This window comes from Etheostoma cragini, chromosome 1, assembly GCF_013103735.1.
Source record: "Etheostoma cragini isolate CJK2018 chromosome 1, CSU_Ecrag_1.0, whole genome shotgun sequence".
Classification (NCBI taxonomy): domain Eukaryota; kingdom Metazoa; phylum Chordata; class Actinopteri; order Perciformes; family Percidae; genus Etheostoma; species Etheostoma cragini.
The window spans coordinates 27,292,765-27,301,682 of NC_048407.1; the positions used below are offsets into that span (position 1 = coordinate 27,292,765).

At 41.1% G+C, this 8,918-nt stretch overlaps 1 protein-coding gene across 11 annotated transcripts in view; it reads left to right on the forward strand.

The window, feature by feature from the left end:
* si:dkey-205h23.2 (CUGBP Elav-like family member 4) overlaps positions 1 to 2,296 on the forward strand; it is a 133,987-nt gene extending 131,691 nt beyond the window's left edge. For all 11 annotated transcript variants that reach the window (XR_004656225.1, XM_034868551.1, XM_034868544.1 and 8 more), the window contains one exon: positions 1,381 to 2,296. The gene's annotated coding sequence lies outside the window, so the exon portion shown is untranslated. The remainder of the gene's footprint in view (positions 1 to 1,380) is intronic.
* Positions 2,297 to 8,918: the final 6,622 nt, after the last annotated feature.

The following is an 8,918-nucleotide window of genomic DNA, read 5'->3' on the forward strand; positions in this document are numbered from 1 at the left end:
ATTTTTGTGGCTTGTATCTGAGATAATTGTTACTCGGTCTGTAACAAGAAAATGGCAGCAAACAGAATTAAGAGTGAAAAGGGTCCTTTCTTTGCAAGTTTGTTTCTATCCCTGCAGGCAAAACCCTGATAAGAGTTAGTCGTTTTCATCGAACTCGGTCTGCTCTATTCTTTCAGAAGCCCTGCAGGCGACTCTCACCCATAGTCTATCCAATGAACTCAGGGGGTGTCTAGCCAGGCAAGCCGGGAGGGATAAGGTCTTTCTGGCACCAACTATGCCTCTTAACTGCCAGGTGTCTTTTATGGAGCCATCTAAGTAGGTGGCGGTGGGGGGGGCATAATGCTGGCAAAAGAAAGAAAAAAAAAAGAAGAAAAAAAAGAAGGTCTATTTTAAAAGCCACTGTGTGTTTATGCTGTGTGGTAGATGTTTATGAGCAAGTGGCATATAAAAGAGAGCGGCTGTAATCGGGACTGCTTTATGCTGCTAATGTCTGGGCTCGCTTCGGCACACATAAGATAGAATCCAGCGTCCCCGCTCTTGCATCGAAAAAGGAAATCTATTATGAAATGGTAACAAGCTCATTTACAGGAATGGAAAGGTAGAACAAAGAGCGTCTTGGCACACATGTTCCTGTCCCAAAGTCAGTCCCTTTCATGTTCGCAGAGAGTGATTTGCTGTGATTTCGTAGCCTTTCTTCACCCACACTGTAGCTCCCACCACATTAGGGACGATAGGCTTCAAACTAGACATTTTATATCCAAAGCTCGGCAGCATGAACATATTTAGTGACAGTGCAGTGTTTTAAGTCAACACAAACACAGGGGAGATGCTATGTTGGTTTTTCTATTGGAACCTAATCCAGCGCAATTTCTTGAAATATGTAGTTTTTTTCACATTGGACAACCATCAACCATCGTTTTTTTTCTGTCACAAGGATTACACAATTTCAACATTCTTTCCTTTGTATCCTTCTTGTTCTTTTGGTAGTTTGTAATGAATTAACAATACAATGACTGACAGCGACATCTCAGGCAACATTCAGCAGTATTTCCTTTCAAGCAGGGAGATGTAGTCAGTTTAAATTAGGCCTTCCTTGGATTAGTGCTGTCACAGTGTAGATGTCTGTTGCATATGGTTAAAACACAAATCTCCCACCCCCACCTCTAGCCTTATTTCTGGTTGTGATTGACACACTCCTCTATTTTTTTCTCCTCCCCGTCTGTTTCTCATGCTGTTGGCTGTGCCTGTCAGTCTGTGTGATAACCAGGAGCCAGCAACCCTGAGCATGTTACCACAGCCTTACTGAATCCACTCTCCTTATTCTCCCCCATCTCTCTCTCTCTCTCTCTCTCTCTCTCTCTCGCTCTCTCTGTGTCACAGGATGAAGGGCCACAACACCTTATTTCCACAAGTGCAGTAAAAGTACAAAGACTTCTTGCTCTGCTACATATCATGAAGGAAGCGTGGTCCCTTGATCCTGCTGGAAACCCGCTGAAAGATTGGGTGACTGAGAGAGGGATCCCAGAGTTGTTGTTTTTTTGTTTGTTTTGTTTTTTGTCTTCGCAAATGCCTCTTTTTTCCGTTTTGCTTTGGCGTCTGTGAAAGAAGATTTTTTGCAGAGACCAACTTTTTGCTGCTGTTTTTTAGACATGATGGGAAAAACAAACAAAAAAACCTTTATAGAAACTCATTATGCTCAAAGCATGCATACTGACACAGGATATAGATAAACACACATAAACACAGAAAACAAACCAAACATACACATTTAGATGCCACACTTAAAAAAAGAAAAATGAAGAAAAAAAACGACTTTGTACATGTATAAATACTTGCAAATGCCAACTCAAGTACTGACGCAAACACATGCGTGCGCGCGTGCACACACACACACACACACACACACACACACACACACACACACACACACACACACACACACACACACACACACACAAACACACACCAGCCTGCTGCCATTTTGGTTTTTGTGCCTACACAGGTGTTGTGCTCTGTGACAGGGCAAGCTCTGGATCAAAGAAGAAAAACGAAAAGAAGAAGAGAGAAGAGGAGAATCCAGGATAATTTACATGCATCATTCCTTAGGAAATAGGGACCAAAGGACTAAACGCTTTTTAAAAGAATATAAATATATAAATATATAAATATATATTTAAAAACTCATACCTTGTAGCTGCAAGTATTACAATTTACTCGTAGTCAAAAAAATCATTTAAATCAATATCCAGTGGCCTATTGTAAGTACGGATAAAAGAAAATGGAAACAATGTATAAACAAAAAAGACATGGCATCATAGTATAGGGGCTGATCTTTTGCTCTGGATGCTGATTTAGCACCAGGTTGTAGAATAATAGAGTAGAGTAGAAAAAAATGTAGATTTGCTAACTTTTGCTGTTGTTTAAAAAAAATACTTGAAGTCGTAATAAAAGGGGGCAAAATGGGGGGGGGGGTTGGGTTGGGTTGGGGGGGGGGGGGGGGGGGGGGGGGGGGGGGGGGGGGGGGGGGGGGGGGGGGGGGGGGGGGACATTCATCTGCCCCTTTACGCAACGAGTCTCTTTTTCTTGGATGTTAAGGTATCAGCCACTGGATATCTCGCTCATCATGATGTATAAGTCACCACACTCTCTGACAGCTATGAACAGACTGTTCTGGAAGAAGAAGAAGAAGAAAAAAAGAATGACAAGAGAGAAAAAAAGACAGAACTTACTCATGTCTGTGCTGGACAGGGTGCAGACATTTAAGGCGTCTCACTAGCCTTTTGTGTTCAAGCGACAATCCACTGTAAAGACCAAGCAAAATGGACATTGGGGTGTCTTTTGTTTTTTTCTGGTTTTTTTCTTGACCTTTCGTATTGCAACAAGGAGTGTGAATTATGAAGCCACAAACTGTTGAAGGGTGAGGGTTCTACTAAGAGAGCTGGACAAATGCACGGTCATGATGGCAACAGAATGGGAGGAGTAAGGCGACAGCTACTGAAACTGCCAGCAGAATGAACTCAATATACAAATGAAAAAGACCCCTATGGCATCATAGAATTCTGTCAAAAAACAAAATATGCCCGTAAACAACTAGGACTTATATAAGTGACAAGCCAAGGAAATGTGTTTCCACTGGAGCTGCTGCAAAACTCCAGATTGAGATAAATTGCCTCTTGTCTCTCGGCAGATACAAACAAACATTTCTTTGAAGACAAACTCGATTTACAGTATTGATGGCAGAGGAGTCCAGGCTTTTAGAGCTCATTTAGCTCTGTCAAATATAATGTAAATTCCACTATTAACATGTTCCCTGACCTCCTCCTTCATATATTATACATACAGCGTACGGAGGGGAAAAGCTACTGCTTAAACAGACTATATCTAAATTAGATATAACAGTCACTCTTCATCATTAAGCTCGCTTGTAGCCTCTCTGACACTGACGTCAGGCAGGTCAGAGTAAAGCAGTCCAGTATTGTCACGTCTTGATTTAGAGTCCTGGAGCCTTTTTTGGACTGTTTTAGAGCTCTGGATACAGGCTCCTCTCTAAAAGCAGTTTAATATGTTTGGAATGAGTCTAGAGGGAGGAGCGATGCAGTTTTAGTCACTCTAAACACTTCCCGATTTTCTCTGTTGAACACCAGCTCATATCCATACACCAGCCCCTCAAGCACCGGCAGCTGGCAGCAAGAGGCATGGCTGGGCAAGAAGTAGAGAGGGAAGTAAAGAGAGGAAGTCAATAACCAAACATGACACAGAGATCCTTCAAACTGTTGCTTTAAGGATGATGCCCAATGACTTAATCAAGAAAATCTGAATTTGATAAAACTCCTGGTGACAAATATTATCTGTGCTGTATGCTATATGCTTTTGAAGAACAGGTTTAAAGGGTTCAAATAGGACTGGTACCATGGGCTCCAGTCCCACCAGGTCCTCTTTGCTACAGAGACTCTCCTCCTTGCTGTCCCCTTCCTCTTTCTCCAGCTTTTTTGTTTTAGATAGGAATGCAGACAAAACCAATTCTGAATCCCTGGAGGAATGTGCCAGCAGATTCTTCAACGCATTAGAGCTGTGCGATATGGAGAAAATCAAATATCACAATATTTTGGACGAAACACCTCGATATCGATATTGTAAGGTTGACCGTTGGTGCTTTCACAAAATATTTTCACAATGAGATTTTTGACAAATACTCGTCAGTAATGTGGATATAATGACTAAGTGGGTAAATGCAAATAATAAAACAGCTAGAATAGTCTGGTAAATTCAGAAAATTACATCACTTTACAGTGATGCAGCCTTTAAAAACAGGAAAAGACAATACTTCTACCATATCTAATCTTGTATCACATTATCGATATCCTACTGATATTTTGCCTAGCCCTACAATGCACTACGGATCTTTGTCCTTTGCATAAGCAGAAGGTCTTGATTTGATATCAGCGTGCCATCTACACCCTCTCTATCTCCTGTCCTAAGAGCAGCCATCCCTTTTCAAACCTCAGCCCAACTGTTCAGCAGCTCTCCCCTTGGAACAGAATTTTCGAACCTGGCTAATGTCTGTGCTCACTACCCTTCAATTATCTCTTGCACCGTATTAGACATGCTATTTCACCTTTCTCTCTAATCACACTGTAATCACCAGCCTCTATACATTAGCAGCAACCAAGTGAAAAATCACCGGGATAATCACTTGGACCAAATGACGGGAGAGATGGTCCCCTGCATGCACATGGATGACAGCAGGAAGATTAGAGAGAATTATGTTTGTGCGTACTCCCTGGCAAGGCTGCTAACAGCTGACCTGGCACCAATAATACTGTTGAATTTACCCAAAGAGGCGAAGGAGGACGAGGGACAAAAACTTCCGTATCATAGCAAGGTGGTTATAAAACAAAGTAGATTACCAAAACTCAAAAGAGACAGGAGGATGAAATGAATGCTTATGATTGGTTACAAAACCAGCCATGTAGCTGGAAATCCTCAATTCTGTAGAAGCAGCTGCACTGAGCCCTGTGTTATGTGCTTCTTTTTTCAGCATGTAATTGTAGCTCTTCAGACACCACCATTTTTTGGTTTTTACAAAATAACTTGCGCTACACTTTCTCTCTCTTGCTTGTATCCCTGCTGGGACACCAGCAAAGCACAGTATTGTTCAGGGCCGAAAAAATATTTGTGAAGAACAGTATTTCTTCAGGTTCTAAAATGATGCCGTTAAAGTGACAGCTATTTGAAAATAAAAGTAGGGTAAAACCCAGCCCTCCTCCCTCAGTCCTTGTCAGACTTAGGTGGAAATGCAGGAAGCTCCATAAATTGTAGTGCCGTGAAGTAGGTCAAAACAAAGCCATGTTCTGCAAACCGTTTGTGCTCATTATTCATGTGAAGCTGAACTAATCGATGGGAAATCTAATGTTCCATGAGCAATGAAATTTCCTGAGCTTGTCTCGGCCATCTTTAGAATACATTCTGCGAGTGAGGCTCTTTCAGGCTGAACATGAACCTTGTCTTGTATCAGATGCTGTACTAGTCCTTACTGCTAATGGCAGGTTGAATCCCCAATGAGCCAAAACTCAGCCTAGCCCAGTGTCCTGCTGTCTGCTTGGCTAACAGTGCAGTGTTCATGTAGCATCTCTGCTGTGCCAGGGCTAAATTAGGCATTGTGAAATCAGCACTTCAACCCTTTTAACAAAGGGAGGTAATAACTGTACACCCCAGGGAGGATATTAATAAAATGGCACGCATTAATAACGGAAATAGATATGAAGCTTCAAAACAAGAAAATGCAGTGTTTTAGACCTTTCCATTCTCCAATTTAAGGACAACAGCCTTACCCTACCCTGCCTCAGTCTGGTCTTTAGCCCACGTCATGTTTCAGCTCTAAGAGCAGTGACAAATGTCAACCCAGCAGGCATTCACCAAGTTGTTGCCAAAATTTCATTTTTGTCCTCTAATTTGCAAAAAGAAAATGTAATGTGGCAAAACAGCCTAAATGAATTAGTAAGAATCAAATTAATTGTAAGAGTATAACATTTAGCATTCAAAGATAAACTTACAAGGCAATGTCAGACATTATGTCCACACCCTCAAAAGCATATAGCTTCTCTTCTCTGCGGCCATGCTGCGTTCATTAAACATGTCAGAACAAGTAGTTTGGAGCACAAGTGTAGCCAGTTCTCTTGCACTGAGTATTCACACCACTGGCTTCTCTGCCACTGATGCATGCACCAAATCTGACCCTGTATCATTAAATGAGAAATTGGGGGTATATACATAGAATATCCATTTCCTCATCTGGCACAACACCACTGTTCATGAGGTCAGTCCTTTACAGGGGCATGTAGCCTTAGAGGGCCCCAGCCAATGGCGGGCTGAGCAGCAGACTGCTAGAGCATGTCTACAAGTCTCCAACCCCCTGGGTGCCTAACACTCACCCTAAAATAGCAGTGATTTTCAAGGAAAGGAAGTGAAATGTAATTGACTGAAACTGGAGAGATAATTAAAGGAACCTGTTGGACAGAAGGGATGAAATTAATGCCTCTCATTTAATAGCTGCTTTGGAAAAGAGCTTTTCCGTCATCTCACTTTAGCACAGAGAGGGTTTTGCTGTGGTGATGGGATTTTGTGTGGAAAAAGGTGGAGGTGGAAACCAGCATCGGGTGGTGGGGGTGCTGTGTGCTAAACTGAAACTCCACGAAATCACTCCCGATACTCAGGGCATCAGGCGCTATGATATCATGATTAGTGGAGAGGTTCAGAGCCTTGCCTTACCCTATCCTTAGGGAGGTCGAGCACAATCACAAATATGAGGTCAGTGCTGTAAAAACGTTGTGTGGATGCTGAGCCAGCAGAAGGGCTGATGAACCACCTAAATTGTGCTTTGGATTCATAGTATCACCATCCAATTCCAACAAGTAACAACCGAATAAAAAAAGATGCCATCTTCCACCCACAAATGCAGTTAATTGCTGAAGGTATGCTATTATATTTAACAACACAACAGAAAGTAATGAAGACAAAGACTTTTTTTATTCCTTAATGTAAATAGCCTATAAAACACAAAACAGAAAACAGTTGTATAGCAGCTTGTGCTGAGAAGCCCAACTCTGTGGGACAATGATGTCACTATAAAATGTATCCACAGTAGTGAAGGGATCTAGGAGAGATATAGTTATTTTAAGCCCCTAAGGTTTGGGCTTTGAACATGCATCCTACAACCCTAAGCACCGGACCAAGGCTTAGACAGTATTTGACTTAGTGTCAAACCTAAGGCACAGTCCCAGAGTGATCCGTTAATTAAGATTCTGTGTACACCGACATGTCATGATTTTCTTTTTTTTTCTGACAGAAGAAAGATCGCCTGTGCGGTAATTGGATTAGTCCATTTAGGGCTGATGAACAGATATGGCAGTGACAGTAGAGTTCGTCCATCCGCATGCTTACCGGTTGACAGTGCGACAAAAAAAGCATCAGCCACCACGACACTGAGTTTGGGCTTTACGACATTCAAGGAAATTAGTTTCACAAATGAAACTGAAATGAAATGAAAATGAAACTCCAGGTAACAGTTTGTTCAACATGTACATAAATAACTTTGAAATCCAACATTTAATACACATGGTGGAAGCCACGCGTAGGTGGTTAGGCTGAGATTGGAAGAAGGGGACAAACAAGAGAGCTTATTATCAACCCCAGCAGAACGCCCTGCCAGCTTGACCCAATCTGCCACAGCTCTCCGAACCACACAGCTGCATAACTCCTGTACATACAATAAAGCTTATTTTTCAATTCTGTTGAACCTTCTTTATAGGCCGTACCATAGATCATGGTCAAACGTTTAAAAAAAAATTTAAATAATAGTTAATATATTTCAGTGAAACTAAGAAGGAACCTATGAAATAATTTATCCAAACAGAAGATGAAATTATGTTATTTCTTGTATAGTGAAGCACTGATGTTCAAAAATGGGATTTTATACTCATGTTGGTGAATGATTCTTTTATTTTTGCTCTTTTGTTTTGTTATTATTTCCTGAAGCTGGGATAGACCCATTGTCATGAGGTGTATTCGATATATCCGTTGCTCATTTCTTTTTTGTCTGTATATTTGTTTTTGGCCACACAATCCCTGTATGAAATTCTTTGTGGATGGACAAGTTCAAAGAGATTTCTTTGCTCCCTAAAAGTTCCTAAATCAATCCAAGAATTAACAAACTGCACTGTAAAAGGTTGATTGATGGTACTGGCCATGTGGATTCAGAAAAAGTCCATTGCACAACTGAGTTTGAATGAATTAGCATTGCATGCTCAAAAAGAATCTCATTTGAGGCCTTTTGTTGTTTTGAGAAATAAACACCCCAAAAGACAAAAAATATCAAACTTTGCATTCAGATTGGTTTTGAGACCAATGCTGTCATATCTCATTATCTTCAAAGCCAATAATGGTTTCCTGGAATGTTCTTCCTCTTGTCTATCCTTGTCACAGTGTAATTGTGTTGTTTCTTTTTTGTTTTGTTATTATTTAAGGGTTGGTGGTAATCATTGATATATTTCAGATTTTCATCTTCTCTGTTCTTACCTATGGGACGTTTCTTCCACATTTTCTTATCTAATGTGACTCCATCCATTGAAGACTTTGTACCAACAGTAGATAGTGCCCCATTGCTTTACTCAAGTCAGGCTGACCTGTTAATGTGAGGAGAGAATTATGCCTTAAACCCAGCCTATTCTCTCTGACAGTACTACCTGTGAGCGAGGTCAGATTCACTGTATTCTGGGGATGCCAAATGTTCTATCTTCAAAAGGTAAAAAAAAGAAAAAAAATCTGTTGTAAAGACAAACCCTTTGCCAGAGTCAGTTTTGCCTCAAGCCCATTCTGACACAAAAAAGGATGTGGTCATCCACCTCCATTTCCATTGGTTA